The sequence below is a fragment of the Kogia breviceps genome, chromosome 3 (genome assembly GCF_026419965.1).
Source record: "Kogia breviceps isolate mKogBre1 chromosome 3, mKogBre1 haplotype 1, whole genome shotgun sequence".
Classification (NCBI taxonomy): Eukaryota; Metazoa; Chordata; class Mammalia; order Artiodactyla; family Physeteridae; genus Kogia; species Kogia breviceps.
Window position 1 is genome coordinate 131,672,125 of NC_081312.1, and position 23,125 is coordinate 131,695,249.

At 48.0% G+C, this 23,125-nt stretch overlaps 1 long non-coding RNA gene across 1 annotated transcript; it reads right to left on the minus strand.

Annotated features, from left to right (window-relative positions):
- Positions 1-1,540: 1,540 nt before the first annotated feature.
- On the minus strand, positions 1,541-17,719 carry LOC136793937 (uncharacterized). The gene is made up of 3 exons (XR_010840034.1): positions 17,529-17,719; positions 16,300-16,397; positions 1,541-1,717 (listed from the first exon to the last, which is right to left on the minus strand). It is a non-coding gene; the product is annotated as an uncharacterized lncRNA (long non-coding RNA).
- Positions 17,720-23,125: the final 5,406 nt, after the last annotated feature.

Sequence of the window (23,125 nt, forward strand, 5' to 3'; positions counted from 1 at the left end):
CACTATGCCTAACAAAGGCTATAATGCTACTCCTAACTCAGGCCCTGACACTGTGTCTAACTAAGGCCCTAGTGCCGCCAGTATCTAGAGTCCTGATACTATCCTGAGTTAATATCTTGACCCAGGTCTTACCAAGGTCCTGAAACTGACCCAAAGTAAGCCTTGATGCTGTCCAAAAATGAGGCCCTGAGGCTCTCCCTAACAGAGGCCCTGATAATGTCTTTAATGAAGAACCTGACGCTGATCCCACAGAGGCCCTTCTGCTGCTCCTAAGTCATGCCCTGACAGTGTCCCGAACTCAGGCCCTGAAGATAAGCCTCACTTAGACCCTTTGGCTGTACCTTCCTTATGCTCTGACGCTGTCTGTATAGGAAGCCCTGGCAGTGGTCCTGATTTAGGCCCTCACGCTGGTCCTAACTACGGCCCTGAGGCTCTCAATAACGAAGGTCTTCACGCTTTTCCTGGGTCATTTCGTGACGCTATCCCTGGCCCGCAACCTGACTCTGTCCCAAGTTAATATCCTGCATCTTATCCTAACTGAAACCCTAATAGTCTCCCTAACTAAGCCCTGACTAACCCTAAATAAGTCCTTCACACTCGCTCTCACTAAAGCCCGGAATCTGTCCCTAACATGGGACCTGTTGAAATCAATAACTAAAATCTGGACACTATCCTGAGATAATTTCCTGCCGCATTTCTATGCACGTTCCTGATTCTGTCCCAAAGAAAGCCCTGTCAGTGTCCTTAAGTGAAGTCCTGAGGCTGTGCCTAACTCAGGCCCTGAAGCTTTTCCTAAATGAAGACTTGATGTTCTTAGTAACTCAGGTTCTGATCATATCTTTCACTGAGACCATAATGTTGACCCAACAAAGGCCCTGATGCTGCTCTTAAGTCATGCCCTGACAGTTTCTCCAGCTAAGATCCTGTTAATGTACACATTCAACGCAATCCTTACCAAAAGTCCAATGACATTTTCCATAGAAACAGGACGAACCATCTTAGGTTGTGTGTGGAACCACAAAGGACCCAGAAGAACCAAAGCGACCCTGAGGCAGGGGAACGTGTGGAGGCATCTCGCTCCCTGACTTCACACTTCATTATGAAGCTAGTCCCCAAAAATTGTGGCATTGGCAGAAAAACAGGCACACAGACCAGAGGAATAAAGCAGAGAGCACAGGAATCAACCTACAGGTATGTAATCAGTTAATTCACAAGAAAGGAGCCAAGAACATACACCAGGGAAAGGACAGGCCCCTCAATAAACGGTGCTGGGAAAACCAGACACCACACGCCAAAGAACAACATTCAACTGTCTACACCCCACACAAAATGGGCCAAAAACCCAGTTTTCCACATCAAGCCCTTCCTCTCCTGGGTCCTCTGGAGACAGACACCCACAGCGGTCAGCCCTGCACAGGAACCTTCTCCCCACTTTTCCTCACCTTCTCCCTCAGTGGCATCACCTCCTAGCAGGTCCTGAGGAGATCAGGCTCATGTCAGCCTGAACTGGACCCCCCAGTGTCCCAGAGCTGAAGCCTCGGCGGGTCCTGAGGAGACCCGGTTTCCGTTAGTGTGGACTTGACCCCGGGTTGTACCGAAGCCCGGCCATCAGCGTGGACTCAGCCCCGCGTGTTCCTGAAGCCAAAGCCCCAGCAGGTCCCGAGGAGACAGGGCTCCTCCCAGCATGAACATGAACAGCGTGATCTGAACAGACATCCTGGCAAAAAAGTTACAGATAGTAAAAGTCATACAGAAGAAAGCTCAACATCATATACCATTAGGGAACTACAAATTAAAATCATGAGACACCATAGCACACCAATTGGGACTGCTAAGCTCCAAAAATATGACAATACCAATTGCTAGAGTGTGAGGAACAAAAGGAACTCTCCCTCATAGCTGGGGGGATGCCTGTGCAGCCACTTTGTAAGACAATTTGGCAGTTTTTTCCAAAGCTAAACAAGTCTCACGTTGGGATCCAACAATCATACTTCCAGTATTTAGGCAACTGCTTTGAAAATCTATGTCCAAATGCAAACAAGGATGCAATTATGCACAGCAGCACTTCCATAATGGCTAAAAACTTGAAATCAGGATATCCTTCAAAAGATGAATGCATAAGCAAATTGGGATACATCCATGTCAAGGCGAGTAGGATATGCCACCTCAAAATATGTCTCTCTGGCATAAGGGTTATTGGTCTGCTTTAAAAAGAATAGGGCTTCCCTGGTGGCTCAGTGAGTAAGAGTCCACCTGCCGATTCAGGGGACACAGGTTCGAGGCCCGGTCCGGGAAGATCCCACATGCCGCACAGCAACTAAGCCTGTGCGCCACAACTACTGAGCCTGTGCTCTAGAGCCCGCGAGCCACAACTACTGAGCCCGTGTGCCACAACTACTGAAGCCTGCATGCCTAGAGCCTGTGCTCCGTGACAAGAAAAGCCACCACAATGAGAAGCCCCTGCTCGCCAACACCCAGAGAAAAGACTGCACGCAGCAACGAAGACCCAATGAAGCCAAAAATAAAATAATAAATTTATTTTTTAAAAAATCTCAGAAAACTGAGATTGCCGTTTTATGAAGGGCATTTACAATAGAGAAATCTCCATTTATAAGGGTATGTCCCTCTTTGCACCAAAAATAGAAGGATAATTAAATCTTAAGTAACTCTTTTCAATGGGGAAGTCCTGACTTAAATGTGCACACAGCCATACCCTTGTTTACTGTGCTTTGCATGATAACCTTCCATAACTGGCCTTCCCCCCTTCCCCAGCATCTTTTCTGTTTTTAGCTGAAGACGGTATTGAAGGGGATGGTTTGGGGAGTGACTCAGTTTTCCGTGGTATCCCCCCTCTATTCAGAAGGTATACATGTTATTAAACTTCTGCTTTTCTCCTGGTAATCTGTCTTTTATTACAGGGGCGGGGGGGGGCCTCAACCAAGAACCTAGAAAAGTAGAGGGAAAATTGCTTTTCCTCCCATACACATGCAGTGGAATACTACTCAGCAGAAAGGAATGCACCATCCACCTATGGAAAGACATGGATAAACCTTCAGCGTGTACTGCTAAGTGAAAAATCCAGCCTGAGCAGGCTGCACACAGTATGACCCCATTGATGACATCCCGGGAAAGGCAAAGCTACATAGATGATAAGCAGATCATGGGGTGGGGGGTTTGAAGTAGTCCATGTGATACTCTAGGATGGATACCTGTCACTATGCATTTGTCTAAGCCCATAGATGTGTGTAGCCCAAGGGGCCAATCATAATCTACTCAAATTTAGTTATTTAGGGTGTAGGATGTTGCACGATGGAATACGTCATGTGACAGAATCTAACGATTAGAAATATATGGAAACAACTCACTGTAGGGGATGGGGTAAAAGCTGCTGACTTAAGTTACCTTTGGAAATGAATGGAATCTGTAGGCTAAAGGCAAAATGGCCCGTATATATACAGTGGGCTTTGTTTTATGAAGTTCTTTCCAGGGTGTAGTAGCTAACAATTCTGAAACCTCTGCACATGTAATGTGGAAAGGAGCAATGCATAGATAAATGGCAGATGGTGGGAGCCAGGCTCCTTGCTGTGGGAGTGCGAACTTACAGGTACGCAAGGGGAGAGCCTCTGCCCTCGTAATCCTGGATCTGGGCTTCCTGGGAGGATGCCGACTGGCCGGGGGGAACACACAGATCTTCACGCCGGGAAGACCCTGCAGACATAGGAACTTCGCACCCCATCTTTCCATCCACACCTGCTGGAAACACTCAGCCCTCCGTAATCAGTCAACTGCAGCGTTTAAGACATTCTCACCCCTAAGCAGATAAAGGAGCGTGAGGGTCTGGCTTACCCCTAAGCTGTCCCAGAATCTAGGCCCTGGGGATGGAGACAGTTTGGGGATTCCTGGGCCTCTGAATCCAGGCCCTGGGGGTGGAGCCAGGTTGGGGCTCCTGGGCCTCTGAATCCAGGCTCTGGGGGTGGAGCCAAGTTGGGGGCTCCTGGGCCTCTGAATCCAGGCCCTGGGGGTGGAGCCAGGTTGGGGGTTCCTGGGCCTCTGACCAGCAGGTGAGAGGAAGGAGGAAGACCAGTCCTGAGGACAGAGGTGCCCTGAAGTCTGTGAGCCCAGGAGCCCCGATGGGACTCATTCCCAGTGAGGACATGGGCGGGGCCTGCAGTGGTTCTGTGTTCCCCCTGGGCCCTTTGATGAAGCCATGGCAGCACTGGGCCCAGACGTCTCCTGGCGGCGTCTCAAACTCTGACACAGTGGTTTTACAAAGGAACAAGAGAATGGAGCTGAGCCCCTGACGGCCACTCCTTTCTGGCTCTGAGTTGCTTCCAACAAGACCGCAGTCACCTGCATTAGTCTGCTGTGACCCATCTGCCCCCACTTTGCCTTTCCTCTCCCTCCCTGCCATGATTCCAGTGACATTTCCAGCCCGGACCCCTCTCCCAGGCCAGACGCCTCCGTCCAGTCACTGCACACCCATCTCACCTTGGGGGCTTAGCAGGGTTTCAGAGGACTGGGATCCTGCAGCTCCCCACACCCAGGAGCAGCCCCACCTTCCCAGGTTGCTGAGCCCAGGCACCAGGTGTAACCGAGCAGGACCCTGTGGGGCCTTCCCAGGACAGACCCCTCCCCCACACCCTCTGCTGTAGCTCCTCTCTGAAGTACCTGGATAACAGTGCCCGATGCATGCTTCCTCCACCACCAAGTGGAAGGAATTAACTACTTGATGATCAGGAACAGGTAACCCCGGAGCTCCTGGTGCTTAAGAATTTATAACGTTAACCGCCCGTTACCTCACCATCAATCAGAGAATTGTGCACCAGCTGATCACATACCCTGCGACCCCCCTCCTTCACTTGGCCTTGAAAATTGCTTTGCTGAAATCCTTCAGGGAGCTCGGGGTTTTAGAGCACAGGCCACCTGGCCTCCTTGTATCGGCACTTTGACAATTCAGGCTGCACCTTCCTCCACCACCCCCGGTGTCAGTAGACTGGTTCTGCTGCCCTCGGGCGAGCGGACCCACGTTCGGTTCGGTAACACTGGGGCCTCCCAGGCTCCCACTCGCCTTGTGCCCCAGTGACTGTCAGCTCCTTCTCCACAGTCTTGTTGCAGCAAAAACAGAAACGAAGTTTCCCTGCCCTGAGAACAAGGGGACAGCGAAAAGACTAGAGAAGAAACGTAACCTGGCCTGAAAGAGCTCATCACTCCTTGTTTCACTTTGTCACTCATTTGTAGTAACTAGATTTGTACCCTACAAAGCTAACCTCACTCCGACACTATGGAATTTACCTTCGGCACCCATCACCCCTCACTGTGTGTGTTACAGCCCCTGCTTCTCACTCCCTAACCTTATTATGTAACGCACTTAGATTCTATACGCTCCTCATAACAAATCACCCCCTAGTTTTTCATTTCAGAAACAAGGTCACTGGCCAATAAACCAGAGGCAAACGGACGCAATTACCAGTCTGCTGGACCCCAATTACCGGCGACCTGATGCCAGCGATGACTGTTTTGAAATAATGCAAAGGAAAGGAGGAATGCAAGACCTTCACTACTTTGATCCTTATCCTCTACCCTGGACTGCGGAAGCCCCACATATAAAATCTTCCCTGATTCTCAAAGAGGGGTGCCCAGTTCTTGAGGTGCTAGCCAGCTGTGTCTTCCCTGCTGCCTGGCAGAAAAATAAAGCCATCTGTCTCTTCCTCCAAAACCCCTGTCTCCGTATTTCTGTTCGGCCTCGGTGCACAGGGAAACCGATACTTTGACAACGGTCTGTGGCCAGTTCCCACACTAATTCCCCTCTACGCCCACAGCCCTGGCCCAAGCCGGATCTTGTGCCTGGTTCCTCCATCAGACCTGACAAACCTCCCTGCCCCACGGTGCGTCTCACATCCCACCCCAACGTGGTCTTTCTGAAGCATAAACGAGACTGTGACTCTCTCCCTCCTGTAATCCCCCAAAGTTTCCCCACTTTCGCTAGGGTATCTGCCAAGGCCCTGAGAGTCCCCGGCAGCCCCACTAGGCTGCTGACTCCTGGGTTCCCAGACACTGAGCACCTCAGCAGGCCAGGTGACACGGCAGGAAACCCCAGAACTGCTCACCTCAGGAGGGGGCTGGCACTGCCACTGCCTGATCAAAGAGAGCAGAGAAGGGTTCCCCAGCTGGGACACAAACTCTGCACGAGTGGCCTCTCCTTGAGCCATTAGCTCACCTCGTATGACTTGAGGGAAGGAAGGACCGAGGCACACTTGGTTCCTAAGGAGGATGCTATAGGCTCAGTCATGTCTCCCCAAATCCACATGCTGAATGCCTAACCCCCAGGACCCCAGGATGTGTCTGTATTTGGAGATGGGATTTTTAAAGAGATGATCAAAGTAAAAATGACGTCACTAGGGTGGATCCTAATCCAATAGGATTGATGTCCTACAAGAAGAGATTAGGACACAGATAGGCACAGGGGGAGACCATGTGAGGACCTGGGGAGAAGGTGGCTGTCTAAGCACCAAGGAGCGAGGCCTCAGGAGAAGCCAGCGTGCAGACACCTTGATCTCCGACAGCATCCAGGACTGGGAGATAGGCCTGTTATTCAAGCTGCGCAGTCTGTGGTATTTGTTACGGTGGTCCCGAGCAGACTCACAGGGTAACTCAGGGCTCAGACTGGACAGACCCCGCTCTCCATCCCCTTGTACGTGAGTTACAGGAGCCCCAGGCACTGAGGAGGGGGTCCCTGAGGAGGCACAAGATAGAAGATGCTAGGCATTAACACGACTGCATTCATGTTAAACGTGCCTGAAGTCCATTCACCTGAGATGGTTTTGTCCTGCATGTACATCGGCACCTTTAGTCTGAACTGCAGACCTTTGGCTTCACCACCTCCACTGCGAGCATTAGCTTCACCTGCTGTGGACCATCTCCTATAGGATTTCCAGAACCACAGAGCATCGAAGCTTCACAGAGCCCAGAATCTGTGCGCTAGTGTCCGGGCGACCCTCACAACAGAGCCGCACAGCTGCCCATCAGAACCCATTTCCCTTTTTCCTGTGCACAGCTACCCTGCACATCCCAGCCTTCCCACCCCTTACAGCTGGGGCACAGTGTCTCGTGTTACCAAGGGGAAGGGGTGGAGGTGGTGAGGGCCTTGGCCAGCCTGCATCCTAGGACGGAGGGCACGATGTCCCTGTGGTCACCCCACCCCGCTGGTTGAAACACTCACCTGGAAGCAGGGAGGAGAAACAAAGTGGGGGCAGAGCCTGGGAACTGACACCCACCTGCCCTGGACTCTCACAGGAAGGGGACAGAGACATCTTGAGCTTCAGCCCAGTTTTGGGAGACACTATGTTCCAGCAACAAACTTGGCCTTAAACGCTAAGTTGCTTTACAAACCCCTCCCCAGCTGTCACAGAAAGTCAGGCTTCATCTCATCACACGTTTCTCAAACACCAGCTCACGCTGAGACCACCTCTCAGGTGATGGTGTTTCAGAGCAGCCCCTTTAAAAGATCCCTGGATTTCAGCTCTCCCCGCCCTGCCTTCAGTTTAAGGGAGAAGTTTCCTTGACAACCTACCTTGACAAACCTGCTCAGTTTCCTTAACAACCAAGCTTCGCAATCTCCCAAACTCTTCTCCTTCAAACATTCCTATTCTAAGCTTGATGAGCCTAAAGTGACAGTGCTGTCATCACGTGCCACAGGGTGACTCCTCCAAGCCCGTAGTTACTGGTTACATGATGCTACTGATGATGACATCCCAGAAGAGCCAGCTTTGCAATATCACCATTTCTGGACTCGGCACTGGGTCCCTTTCCACAGACAGAGTGGAGTGGCTGTTTCCACGGGCCCCGTGGTGGAAGAGCTCACCTAATGCAGCCAGGACTTCATCCTTTCCAGGTGATTCCAGGGTCCTCATTCTCCCCAGACCCCCACCCACATGGCTGCTGGCTGCTATCTATACGGGACCTTGGTAATCTCCTAAAATTAGGGTTATTTTATACACAGGTAATGGGTTGAATGCTGGTCCCAAAATATGTTCCCCCCAGAACACCGGAACCGGACCATATCTGGGAAAAGCGTCTTTGTATATGTAGTTAAGGGTCTCAAGGTGAGGCCATCTGGGGTTAGCGTGGCCCCCAATCCAATTGAGAGAGTCCTTATGAGACAAAAGAGGAGAAACACAAACATAGAGGAGAAGCCACGTGAAGGCAGAGACAGGAGGGCTGCAGCCGCAAGCCTGGGGATGCCTGGAGCCCCCCAAAGCTGGAAAAGGCAGGAAGAGCCCTATCCTGGAGCCTCTGGAGGGACGTCCATCCTGGAACACCTTGATCTCAGATGTCTGGTCTCCAGGACTGGGGGAGGATGAATTCCTGTTGTTTTAAACCACCCAGCTTGTGGTCATTTGTTACAGAAGCCACAGAACAGTCACACGGACCCTGCTCTGTGGGACCCTGGAAGTGTGGGTCTCATTAAAGACCAACAGAGGCTGGGTTACAGAACCCTTAGAGTCAGCACTGGGCCCCAGAAATTCTAAAGCAGTGGCTGGACACCAGAACGTTGAGGGGTCAGTCGGAAGCCAATCCCTAAGGGTGCCGGCTGCACACGGCCTCCCCAGGTTTTTATGCCTGCCTGTACAAGTTGGGGATAAGTATTTCCATCCTGATTCAGGACCTCTGATATCACCATTCACGCTGCCAATTAAGAACCCACTAGTTACACAGAGGAAAACCCTATCAGGAAAACCCTTGCTCCAGTGGTAAACAATTCTGAAGTTGGTCAGAGGTGGGGAATCATCTCTCATGCAGCCAGCAGCCCCCCCGCAAGGAACGTCCTCATTGCAAAGCTGGGGGACCATGTCAAGGCGTCCCTGAGTAAACATGAGCTGACCCCCAGGCCAGCTGCTGCTGAACTGTTCCCACCCTTCCCAGCTAAAACACCTGAATGTGTGCAAGGACTTGAAAGCCTAGAGGAAGGGCCATGGAGCCACACCAGCACGGAGGCCGACTTGGGGCCTGCAGGCCAGCCAGCATGGTCCTGGCCCCGGGCGCTCTTCTGGAAGCTTTCCATCTCCCTGCCCAATGTACCCCTCCTGTCCCGGCCCCCACCGCTTTTCTCCGTCCTCACCTCTGCCCGGGGAGAAATTCCAGCGGCAGGTATGGGTGACACATCCTCTTCTTTAGCAGGTGGCAGCGCGGCAACTCCTGCAGAAAGTCCACCAGAGCCCCACTCGCACCGGGCCACGCACAGAGCCGTGGGCCCTACTCCCTCCCACCAGCCCAGCCCCGAGACTGCCGATGGGGCAGAGAATATGGCGTCAGGCACAGCTGCAGGGGCTCTTGCTGCCTGGAGCGGTGTTTATATTGACCTCAGCCCAGGCACACCTGGGGAGGACTGGCCGGCCGGGTCAGACTGCCCAGGTCAGCCACTCCTCGCCCCTCAGGGGCTCACAGTTGCATAAAATGGACCTTGCTGCACCGGTCAGTTCCAAGGAACACGTGTAGGTCCTGAGGGTCAGGATAGACAAGGGGCTGCAGCCCTGGCTTGTTTTCTAACCATTTTATCTGGCCCATGAGTGGGAGACAACTTCAAGAAGACCCTCTCCTAATAAAAGGAACCCAGGAGTCAGGGAGAGGAGGGGTGGTGGGTGGAGACAGAGACCTGGTGCCCCGGCTGCAGTGGAAGTCTCTGGAAGACCAGGCGGAGGGAGGCCACACAGAGTGAAGCCCAGGGTCACAGACCTGTCGGAGCTGCTGTTTGTTAGTTCAAGTCCTGCTCTGAGGTGCTCTGTGTCAGCTCTGAGTGACAGGTGAGATGGGGGTGCTCTGCCATGAGGGCTATGCGCACGGTTCCTGTGTGCCCAGCCCTGCCGTGGTACCTGCACAAGGGTGTTCCGTATCCAAGGAGGGGCCTGACCACGAGAGTCCCGTGGGCTGCTGGGTAGCTGCACAGGTGAGCTCCATATCCTGGGAGGGGCCTGATCACGAGAGCCCCGTGGGCTGCTGGGTACCTGCCCAGGTGAGCTCCATACCCTGGGAGGGGCCTGACCACGAGAGCCCCGTGGGCTGCTGGGTACCTGCCCAGGTGAGCTGTATATCCTGCGAGGGGCCTGACCACGAGAGCCCCGTGGGCTACTGGGGAACTGGTAAAGATGTCGGGACAGTCAGTGAAGCCACTGAGGATATGCATCCAATAGTTCCTAATTCCTACACCCTGCTGGTCATTGTACCATCCCCCAGGACATAGTATTCTGTATGAGACTTACATGATGCTTTCTTCTGTATTCCATTAGTCCCAGAGGTCACAGAAATTTTGGCTTGTGACTGGCAGGACTCAGCATACAAGGAAGACAGTACTGCTGGGCCGTCCTCCCCCAAGGGTTCAAAACTTCCCGCACCACCTTTGGGGAAACTTAACTAAAACCTCAAAGATCTACCTCTGGAGAAGGGAACCCTCCTTCAATATGCAGACGACATTCTGATCCCCAGCCCTACTAAGGAGGCCTCTGAACTACCTAGCCAATAAAGGATAGAAGGTGTCCAAGACAAAGGCTCAAATATCACAGACTAAGGTGACCTGCCTGGGCTTCATTCTCACAGAAGGTCGGAGAAGCCCATCCCAGGAAAGGGAAGAAGTCATTTGCAGCCTTACCCCTTCTAAACCTAGAAGACAGCTTAAGGGTTCCTAGGGAGGTCGGGGTTTGCTGCATCTGGATCCCTAACTACAGTCTAATAGCTGGGCCTCTATAGGAAACATTGAAAGGAAAAGATGATGATCTGTTCGAATAGAATCCAGAAGCAGTCTTTCAAGAATGGAAAGAGCAGTTAATTCAGACCCTTGCCCTGGACCTCCCTAACTTAGCTAAACCCTTTGACCTTTACATTCTGGGTAGAAAGTGAATCGCCCTTGGAGTATTAGTGCAAAAACTGGGACCTCTTGAAATGGAACAATGCAAGAATGCCCTCCAGGTAGGAGAAAGTACGGTCACCAAGGGCTTGGCCCGCCGCCCCATCCGGCCAAGATACTGGGGGTATCTAAAAACCTGGAATCCGCAGCCCGCAAGGCCAACTCCCTCCTAAGGGGAAAGGACCGCACGCGGTGATCCTAACCACCCACCATGCCCTGAAGTTGCAGGCGTCGCTCCGTGGGCACACTGACCTCGAGTGAGGAAGCCCTCCAACTCCAACCTCCAGAGGGACAACTGGGGGCAACGGGTCCCCATGATGACCCGTGTGACCATCACTTGACGTGGATCTTCTCTCAGAAAACAACAAGAGCGTGCCCCAAAAGAGCAGACTACTGCTTGCAGGACTTACTGCACCCAGAGCGGAGCTCATAAGCTTGGCGGGGGAACCCTAAATAACGCTGTCACCATAGAAACGCCTACAGACACCGCGGTGAAGGCGGCAGCCGATGAGACCGGCTGCACTCCTGGCTACTTGAAAAGGCCGTTGACTCAGTGGCCGTCATGGGTCTGGATCACCACCGGCCCTGGACTGTGTGGGAGTTGAGCAGGCAGGGTTCTGACACCTGGTGCTGTTTGTACGTTAATTCAGGGGCCTAATTGAAGAAAGCGCAGACTACTGGTCAGAGCATCTAGGCTGGCAGAAACCGTCTGCCTAAGGTGGCCGAACAAATGTGGGCGGGGTAAAACCGGCCACCCCAGAGTCTCTGCGCATCTCTTTCCTGCACCCTTAAAGGTCATTAGAATCTATAACACTTCAAATGCTGGGGCTCAGGCGGACGAGCAGTGAGGGAAGAGCCCTGGGGACAGTCAACCTCACCTGGAGGCTGCTGGGGAGAAGTTCTGCCCCTCCCCCCGGGTATGAGGCCTCCCGACTCAGCACGAAGCAGTTACAGAAGCGGGATCTGCACCCTCAGCGCCCCAACAATGAGGAATGGGACAAAAGGCAGAGGAGGGGTTTGTCACCGGCAGAGCCCATGAAAAAATCCTGGGAGATAAAAATAGAATCCGGGCAATAAAGTAAAGTCTAACGTTTATTCCTTTGTGCTTTGTCTAATTTCACTTGCCCCTAGGTTTCCACATGCAGAGGTCCCACACCCGGCACTTCAGAACCTATTTCCTGGTGCAAAATGGCTGGGCCGACACCTCAGCTCGCGGGGCCCCATGCAGACTCCGCGACATGGAGCCTGAGCTCCAGCCAACCCGGCCCTCGAGACTCCGCCCCTTCCGTCCCGCTGATGCTGCCGGGATCCCCACACAGCAGCCCCGCCCACAGCCCTCGGGGGAGCGCACGCTCCCACCTCTCCCCGTTCTCTGATCAGAATCTAAAGTTTCCTTTGCTTCTGAACCAAACTCAGTCTCGTTCTCTTGGCTCCAATGACACGGGGCAGGGGACCCTTGTTGGGGCCCACTCTGCAGGATCAGTGACAGAAATTGAGAACATTGTAACTTCAATGAACAGATGTGTGAGCCAAACTGTAATTAACCTAGAGCCGTGTATAAGGCTCGGGTAAAATAAGATGTTTCCAACACTTCCATTTGATATTTCCATCACTTTAGTATAGGCAAGTTCAGTGAAGGGGTTTGTCTTATTTGTCAGGTCAACATTAGAGAAATGAAGTGATTTCTTTCCAAGGATGTACATCGAATAATCTTGGCTGAAGCTTCAATATAGTTTTGAATGCTTTTCCATTGAAAATGATACCTCTCTTTCAGCTCCCCCATTTCTGAGAAGCATAAAATCTTATAATTTATTATTACCAAAGGGGAAAGGTGCAGGGAGGGATAAATGAACAGTTTGGGATTAACACGTACACCCTGCTATGTATAAAATAGATCATCAACACAGAACTACTGTACAGCACAGGGAACTACACTCAATATTTTGTAATAACCTAGAAGCGGGAATAATCTGAAAACGAATAGATATTTTTATTGACATCATCTATCAATGACAGATACAATGTACCCTAACGGAGGCCGATGGTCAGCGCTTCTGACCCTGAAGACTTTAATCATCTTAAGTTCGGACTCTGCCTACTGCCCAAGGCCCTTAATGAACATACGTGTAGCCATAGCGTAAAATTCCCCAGTTTAGGGTTCAGGGAGACACTGATTTGGAAACATCCCTGGTGTTCTCTTACCATGCACGGGACCCTTCCTACAGCTAAAACATGACTCTGACACCCAGAAGGTGGTACACCATTTGATCGGGAAGAGTTTGGAAAAAGCATCTCATCTCCTCATCTCCACGGAGTCGGGTTCACCCCCCCAGTGTCTTTCCTAACAATCTCCCCACTTGGGGATGTCAGCACCTTCAACCTCCTGTTGCGCACAGTTTGGAATCTGTCCAGAGGATGAAGCGGAAGGATGAGAAACAATGAGAGAAAAGTCCTAGGTGTTCGGACAGGCACATGTCACTCTCATTTCCAATCAGGAAGACGAAATGACCAAAGGCTAAGATTGCCCATGGAAAAAGAATACGGCTTGAGGAAATCCCACTGTTTTGTGGCCAGTTCCCAAAAACACAAGTTGAAAAATGGAACTCAGGATCACTAAAATTCACGAAACTGCAGAGTTGAAAATATCTATCATTGAAAAATGTCTTGAGGGAAGTCACCGAAAAGGAATTGTAAGCAAGGGAGAATGGCAGGAAAGGGATTTGAAGAGGTAAAAAGGACTCATCATGAAAGCACAAAAAAGGGGCTGAACATCGCCAACGGTGCAGTTAGCCAAAAAGGGCGTATGCTTTTTTCCTGAATATATTCAAGAAAAGGGCATACACCCTTTTCAGCCAACCAAACAGGTGGGCATTGCAAATCAATACTACAAAAAGTATCACACTTCGCATCAGTCAGAAGAGCCATCCTCATAAAGTGTAAACACCAGAAATGCAGGACAGGGCGAGGAGTGAAGGGAGCCCTGTGAGGCTGATAGTGGAAATGTAAATTGCCAACGGGCACACTGAAGAAGTGTACTGTGTTTACTAAAACATCTAAACAGGTGAGCTACAGAGCATAGGGCACTTGCACTCATGGGCGAATATCTTGGGAAAAACAAAAATCGTCAGGATACAGGCACCCCAACGTTTACCGCCTCTCTGTTTAAAAGAGCCTCGACTTGGATAAAACCTAAATATACCTGGAAGGAAAAAATGGATAAAAGAGATGTGGTACATATGTAGAGTGGAATATAACTCAGCCAGGATATCAATGAAATAAGGCCAGTTGCATCAACTCAGGAGGAGTTATGTAAGATCATTCTAGGTAACATAAGTCAGAAAGAAAAAGACACATATCGTAAGATATAACTTAAAGGTAGAATCAACAATGGCTACACATGAAACAAATTACAAAACAGAAACATAGTCAAATATGTAGAAAACACACATAAGGCTGCCAAAGGGGAAAGGTGGGGAGGGGTGAGGCATTATCCAGGAGGTTGAAATTAGCAAAGATACCGTTCCAAATACCAAATTGATAATAGACGAGGCCTACACGGAACCTCAAAGAACTGCACTCAGCACATTCAAGTCACCAGAAAAAATTCTATACGACTGTTAAGAATCTGAAAAAGAATTTATTGATGTCTGTTTCTACGTGAATCAAGTGGATGTAGAACAGCAACAAACAGCGTTGAAAATCAGCTGTAACCAATATAACAATAGTAGAAAAAGACAGTGACAGACATAAAAACCCTTATAACTTTTGCTCAGGGGCTATGATGCAACATGGATTGAACACACCTAGACACACAGCAGGATGAGACATAAGGTTGGACACTCTTGGGACTGAGAGGATTGGTGAGGTTGAGTGAGCAAATGCAGACCCTTTAAAGTAATACTGTGTGCTACCCATTCCATGGGTCCCAACTCTCCAGGTGCAACGCAACCTTCCTACAGCTAAAAGATGCATGGGAAGCCCAGAGGATGATACACCGTGTGATGATGAAAGGTTTCGACAGCGCACCTCATTTTTCATCTCCTGGTGCTCGGGTTCACCATTCCAGCCGCTTTACTAACAATCTCCCCACTTTGAGAATCAGCACCTTTAACCTCCTGTTTCGAACAGTTTGCAATATGTGCCGAGGATGAACGGGAAAAGGGGGAACCAATGAGAGACTCGCTGGAGGTGTTTGGTCGGGCACATGTTACTCTCATTTCCCATCACGAAGAAGAATTCACCAAAGGCTCAGCCTGAAGCCCCGAAACCAGGATAGGGCCTGAGGCGATGCTGTGGTTTTCTGGGCCAGCTCACAAAAAGGGCAGTTGAAACATGGAGCTCAGGGGCACTGCAACTCACAAACCTGCACAGTGATAAATGACAACTACCATCCAAAAATACATTGAGTTAAGGCAACGAAGAGGATTTGAAAGCAAGGCAGAATTGCAGGAAACAGATTTCAAGAGGTAGATTGGAGTTTCCTTGAAAGCACATGAAAAGCGGCAGAACTTGGACAATGATGCAGTTGGCCAAAAAGGGAGTATGTGTTCCTTCCTGAATATATTCAGGTAAAAAAGCATACACACGTTTTGGCCAACCAAGCAAGCTGGGAGAGCAAATCAGCACTACAAAGAAGTCTCACTTCCCCCCGGTCAAAACGGCCATCTGAAAAAAGTGTAAAAAACCACAAATGCAGGACAGGCCATGGAAAACAGGAAACCTTGTTATGCTGACGGGCGGGATGAAAATTGCCGCAGACACTCTACAAAAGTGTATGGTGTTTCCTAAAACATCTAAACAACAGAGCTACAGAGCATAGGGCACTTCCACTCATGGGCGTATATCTTGGGAAGACTAAAAATCAACAAGACACAGGCACCCCAAAGCTTAGGGCTGCTCTGTTTACAAGAACCTCGACTTCGGTACCCGTTCCATATCCCAGGAAAGAGAAAAATGGATACAGAAGTTGTGAAACTTATGTACAATGGAATATCACTCAGCCATGAAATCAATGTCATAAGGCTAGTAGCAGCATAATGAGTGGATTTAGGTACGATAATTCAAAGTGAAAAAGGTCACACAGAAAAAGAAATTTATCAAAACATATCACTTATAGAGGGAATGTAAACATGGCTACAAAGAACTGAATTAAAACAGAACAGAGTCACGCTTTTAGAAAACACACTTATGCCTGCTTCAGGGGAAAGGTGAGGGGGGGTTTTCATAAAACAAGAGTTTGAAATTAGCACAGATACCGTTCCAAAAACCAAATATGTAATAGACAAGACCTACTCCTTGCTCAATGAACTGGACTCAACAGCTCCTATTCATCGCAGAAAAAAAATTCCAGCCCTTGTTTCTCAGGAGCTCTGGGGTCTACCTGCGAGGTAAACTTAACTCACCTGGCACAAGGCGGCCATCCCGGGTTTCACATCAACATGATCTCAGGCACAAACCTCCTGGCTTTTCCATTGTGTCTTTAAGTTACTTGTTGAAACAACTGCACAAATATGACAAAGATATAAAATCAGGCATCTTCTGCCCCAGTGCCTGCTCATAAATGATTTTCTGCCACTTTAATGATAAAGATAGAACATTTCAACATTCTGCTGCCCTTATTATTTGTCATTTTTCTTGATATTTCTATTGAATACTCTTTCAATATTTTAACAATGGAACATTTATTTACCTTGTTCCAGACCCAGCCTGTAGTGGTAAAGGTTTTGTTGTTATATTTCTATTATGTTTCCTTTAAAAATCATTATGCTATTTAACTGGATTAAGTCAATTCTACAGGCATTTATCTTATGATATTGATGAAATTAATACATAGAGGGCAGTAGTACAAGTTGATTGTACTCCAGAGCCTCTATTAGCACAGTTAAGTAAGTATAACTATTATCTATATGTAAACCAAAGTACATGCCAAGTGAGACTCTCCGACGCTTCTTCACTGTCTACCCCTCAAGCCTGTGAGAAATGGAATATTTCTTGCCATCTCAGTAAACAAAAGATGCCACAGTCATCCTCTCCAATGTGAGCGGGCAGGCCCTGAGGAACTCAGGATATGCAATTACAGGATGCAGGCCCCAGAGAGCTGAGGTGCATATCAAAGGAAGGAATTCGTGAGCCTGACTCCGGCATCTTCGCATAAGGAAAGCCCTGCATTCCTGTAGAACCTGGGAGAGCAGGTTCTCCTTAGCTGACAATCACCTTTTCACGTCCCCCATCAACTGCGCCAGCCCCCCGCCCTGTCCCCTCCCCCCCCCCCCCCCCCCGGTGCTTTAGCTCAGGGAGGAAGGGGCGCACAGGGCCTCGGCTGAACAAGAGGCCTGGGAGCCTCGGGAGGAACTTTCGCCGCTTTCCCCGCCGTCGGGAGGAGGGTCGCTGACGCTGCGGCCGGACCCTGCGCCTCCCTCGCCCCGTGTCCCCTCAGGACGTTCAGCCGCCCTCTCCCCACGCCCCCCGGGCCCCGCGAGCCAGGCCGAGGGCAGGGCCGAGAGGAGGGGCCGAAGTTCCCCGGGACCAGACCCCGAGGCCGCTCGTTCTGCACAGCAGCGGCGGGTGGCAGCGAAACGCTTCCCCTCAGAAGCTGCTCTTGCGCGGCCGCCCGGGCACCGGACCCACTTACCCGGCCCGCCGTCCCCACGACTGTCGCGGCTTCGGCCGCCGGGGCCCCTCCGCAGCCGGCAGCGTCAGTGAGGCCGCCCTCCCCTCGGGCTCCGGGGCAGCTCCGTGACGGCGGAGGGAAGAGACCCCGAGCCGGGAGCTCCAGCTCTGAGGAAACGCGGGCTCCGTTCTGGGCGCTGCGGGTGGGGCCGCTCTGCCTGAGGCCTCCTGGGAGGGAGCGGGGCGCCAGGAGCTCAGGGCCCCGTCGGGGGTCCTGGAGGGGCGGCCCGGCCTGAGGGCCCCGCCCACTGTGGCCGCAGCGCAGGCCTTTTCCCTGCAATCCTACACAAAAAGTCAGAAAGATACACACGGTCTACAGTGAATGTTCACAAATGGTGGTTGCTGCTGTGCTTACTATCCTATTAAACGTGGGAAATCCATAACACACTTGAAGTTAGAAGTTAACTATGAATGTTTACCTTTCCTTATTATGTCTCTGCTATTCACAATTGTCGTTAATGAATCAGAGGCTGTGGCATCACTAGTTAAAAATGAGCTCGTTTAAAAAATAGAACTCAGGCCCACCGGCCCTACTGTATCAGAATCTGCAATTTTACACTCTCTCCAGTGTACTTGTGGACCCATGAATAGTTGAAAGGTACATTTCTACCTCGACATGTCTTTTCTGTCTGAGAAATACGCACATTTTATCCAGTTTGATATAAATAAAACACTCAAAAATGCATATGTCCGTGTTGAAACCACCATTTTATCATTTCTTTTCCAGATAACTATAGTCTCTATACTGGTTTTATGGATCACATGACATACTCTTTTTTGTAGTTAGAAATAGAGAAAGCTACTTTGTAAAAAAAATTATATATATATGTATATATATATATATATATACATATATATATGTGGATAATAGAAGACACTCTTCTAAATTAAAACCAGTTCTCTTAATTTGCTCTTTTCTTCTTGGGTCACATTATGAACTCTTCCCGTGGCCACATGTCATGTGTACTTTTAATTTCAGGGACTGCTGACATCCCAGGATGTGCCCATAGATTTCTCTCAAGAGAACTGGGAATGACTGGACCGAGATCAATGGGAATTGTACAGGGATGTGATGTGACAAAAGTATAGGATCATGCTCTCCTTGGGTGAGGATACCTTCCTTCCAGAATTCCTTATCCACCCACAGGGTTTAGAGTCCTTCATTTGTAGAATGTCTCCTGGAATGTTCTGCTTCCTACAATAGGGTTTCAGATTGCAACGTTTCAGGAAATATTGGGAGTTTGTGGGTATAATTTATGTTATTCTTTGCAAATTGCAGCCTCCTTTTTAATATACTTTGTAACTGCTTGGGATGTGTCTATATGAACAGTGTACTATATGTTTCTGTTATAGTCCTTACAATATTTTATTCTCTTATCATCTGTAACAACCTTCCATGGATTCTTTGGGCTTAAGGTGTATTAAAAGGGAGACGGCGATTCTGGGACTTCCCTGGTGATGCAGTGGTTAAGACTGAGCCTGCCAATTCAGGGGACACGGGTTCGATCCCTAGTCTGGGAAGATCCCACGTGCAACGGAGCAACTAACCCAGTGGGCCACAACTACTGAGCCTGCGTGCCACAACTACTGAAGCTGGTGCACCTTGAGCCTGTGTGCCATTTATTTTTAGAGAATAAAATCACCTCTGAGTGATTACAATTTAGACCAGCTAGTCAAAATCCTTTATCACCTGTTCTTCTCAAACACTGATCAATGGAACAAGTTTTACTAGGGATAAGAGTGTAATTGTATTCTAGAGTTCATATCGGCAATATGGTTTTTGACCTTGATGCTGGATCACGACATTTCAATGGTATAACTGCTATTAATTGTCTCTTTGTTCAATGATTAAAGTCTCACATGATCTGAGTTCAGACTGGAGCCCTCCTGGTTGGTTTCTGTCTATTGCAGATTTCTTCCAGTATGAAAGGACAAGAGCAATACGGCTTACTTTACACAATGTCTTCAAACTAAATGATGACATAATCTACATTCAATTAATTTATACATACCCTACTGTAGAGCAGGGTTTGTTACGGTGGCAGAGCCCGGTAATTATGTAAAACTGAAACTTTTATCTGCACTGGTTCAAGTCCTCCTCCTAAGAATATGTTTATAATCAACACTCTTTCACAAGTTACCCAATTTAATTCACCATAGCATTCCTCATATTAACTAAATGGAAAATCCTAAGCTATATACAAATCCAGAAAGGGCCAAAAATCATCTGCCCACATGGATTATTACAACCCATTGCTGAGGCATTCAAATTACTTATTAAAGACCCACTATGTCCATCAACAGCATCAATTTATATATTATTGCCCCAATGCTAGCCTTAACCCTGGCTCTCACAACATGAATTCCTCTTCCCATATCTTAGCCACTAATTAATATAAATGTAGGCATACTCTTTATATTAGCCATATCACACCTAGCCATTTATTCCGTCCTCAGTTCTGGATGAGCTTCACATTCAACATACTCACTCACTGGAGCTCTAGGGACAGTAGCATAGACAATCTCATATGAAGTAATGTAGCAGTTATTCTATCCTCAGTCTTACTGATAAATGGATCATTTACACTTTCAACAGTAATTATTACACAGGAACACCTATGACTATTTTCTTCTGACCCCTACTCAGAATTTTATTATCTCCGCAGTAGCAGAGATTCAATGAAGCCTCACTTGATTCAACAGAAGTAGAATCAAAACCTGTATATGACTTCAATGTAGAAGATGTAGCAGGCCCATTCACCTCTTCCTTGCTAGACAATATGTCAATTTCCTTATAATAAACATTTCCACAACAATCCATTTGTAGGAGCATTCGACAATCCCTAGGTGCCAGAATTATATACACGCCAAGTCATCATTAAAACACATCTAACAATCTCCTTTCTATGAATTTGAGCATCCTACCCACAATTTTGATATGATCAACGTCTACATCTCGTATAAAAATTTTTTTTCTACTAACATTAGCCCGATGTATATGAGAGTTTTCACTACCTGTCATCATACCAGGCAACCCACCACAAACTTAAGAAATATGTCTGACAAAAGAGTTACTGTGATAGAGTAAATTATAGAGGTTTCAATGCTCTTATTCCTGGAATTGAATTCTTCCTAAGAATTTTATATTCTCCATGTTACCACATTACAGGACATGCTATATACTAAGGTTCACTAGGTAAGCTTCAGGCCCATACCCCCAACATGTTGTCGTAGATCCTTCCTGTACTAATAAACTCTCATTGTTTTTACTATCATTCTACTGACCATTATCACAGGAAATATAATTGTATAAGAAGCTCACACTGGTTAATGGTATCCCCATTCTAATAAAAAACACAAACCCATAAGCTACAGAAGCATCCAACAAATATTTCCTAAAACAATCCACCACACCAATACTACTTATAATGGCTAGTATCATTAATCTAATATACTCTGGTCATGGAACACAATGAATAACAAAAATCTTTCATCCAGCAGCATCCACCCTCATGACAATCGCCCTTGTCACAAAAGTAGGACTTTCCCCATTTCACTTCTGAGTGCCTCAAGTCACACAAGGCGTCCCATGAACAGCAGGCCTGATGCTATTAATATGACAAAAGTGCACCCCTGTCAGTTTTATACCACATGTCACCATCCATCAACCTAAATATACTATTAATCATAGTGATATTATAAATCATAGCTGGAGGCTGAGGGAGATTTAGTCAGACTCACCTGGAAAAAATTAAACCCTCCTCATCAATTGCCCATATAGGATGAATAACAGCCGTTATAAAGTATATTCCGATTATAACAATCCTAAACATACTAATTTATATCATAACAATACTCTCTTCTTATTATTTATGCCCAGAGCATGGACTACAAGAGTGTCATTATCACACACATGAGGTAAAACACCTCCCATCACAATCCTTTTCCTCACCATTATAGTATCATTAGGACATAGTCCATCACTATCAGGGTTTTTACCCAAATGAATACTTATCCAAGAGATAACAAAAATGACAACATCATTCTACCAACATTAATAGCCATCACAGCAGTGCTCAGCATATATTTCTACTTGCAGCTAACATACTCCACATCACTAACTGTATTCCCTTCATGAAACAACACAAAAACAAGGCACATTGAACATTCAAAGAAATAACCTTCCTATCATTACCAATCATAAAACCCAGACAATTACTCCACAGAACACCCATTCCATCCGTGCTGGACTAGGAATTTAGGTTAGTTCAGACCAAGAGCTTTCATAACCCAAAACAAGTAAAATTTACTTAATTTCTAAAAATAAGGATTGAAAGACTTCATCCTACATCAATTGAATGTAAAGCAAACATTGTAGTTAAGCCAAATCTTTAGGAGACTGATGAGTTTTAACCCCAGGAAACTTTAGTTAACAGGCAAATCCTCTAGTCAACTGGCTTCAATCTGCTTCTTCTTCATTTGAGAAAGAAAAAAAGAAAAAAGGCAGGAAAATCTCTGGCAGAATTGAAGCTGCTTCTCTGAAATTACAATTCAATTTGTTGATTCACCACAGGGTTTGTGAGAAAGAGGGCTCAATCTCTGTCTTCAGATTTACAGTCGAATGCTAGCTCAGTCATTTTACCTCTGTTCATACACTGTTGATTATTTTCAACAAATCACAAAGATATCGGCATCTTATAATTACTATTTGGTGCTTGAGCTGGAGTAGCAGGCAGCACCTTAAGAATATTAATCCAGGCTGAGCTATGCTAACCTGGAGCGCTACTTGGAGACGCACAAATCTGTAACGTGGTCACAACAGTCCCTGCACTTGTAATAATTTTCTTTATTGTTGTACCCCTTATATTGCAGGGTTTGAAAACTCACTTGGGCCACTAATAACTCGCACACCTGAGGTAGCATTTCCCCGAGTAAACCATGTAAATTTTTGACTACTTCCCCCATCGTTCTTACTCCTACTCATGTCACCAATAGTAGAAGCTTGTTCTGGTACCCGTGGACCGTGTATTCAGCTCTAGCCTGCAACCTGGCCCACGCAGGAGCCTCTGTCGACATAACCATTTCCTCCTTACATTTATCAGGTGTCTCCTCAATTCTTGGTGCTATTGCTTTTATTACTATAGTCTTTCATACAAAACCAGCAGTCATACCCCAATACCAAACACCATTATTTGTTTAATCTTCCCCAACTATAGCCATATTACTATAATTACCACTCTCAGTCCAAGCAGCCAGAATTGCCATACTCTTAAGAGATAGAAATCTCAACACTACTTTCTCTGACCCTGCAGGGGGAGGCCGAATCCTATACCAACACCTATTTTGATTCTTTGGTCACTCTGAAGTCTGTATTCATGGCCTACCAGGGTTTGTTATAAATTCACACATCATTACACACTATTTAGGACAAAAGGTGCCTTTCAGCTATTTAGGAATAGTATGAGTCATGCCCACTGGCTTTTTAGGATTTCTCTTGTGGGCCCATCATATATTTACCATAGGGATAGCTGTCCACTCAGGAGCATACTTGGCAAAAGC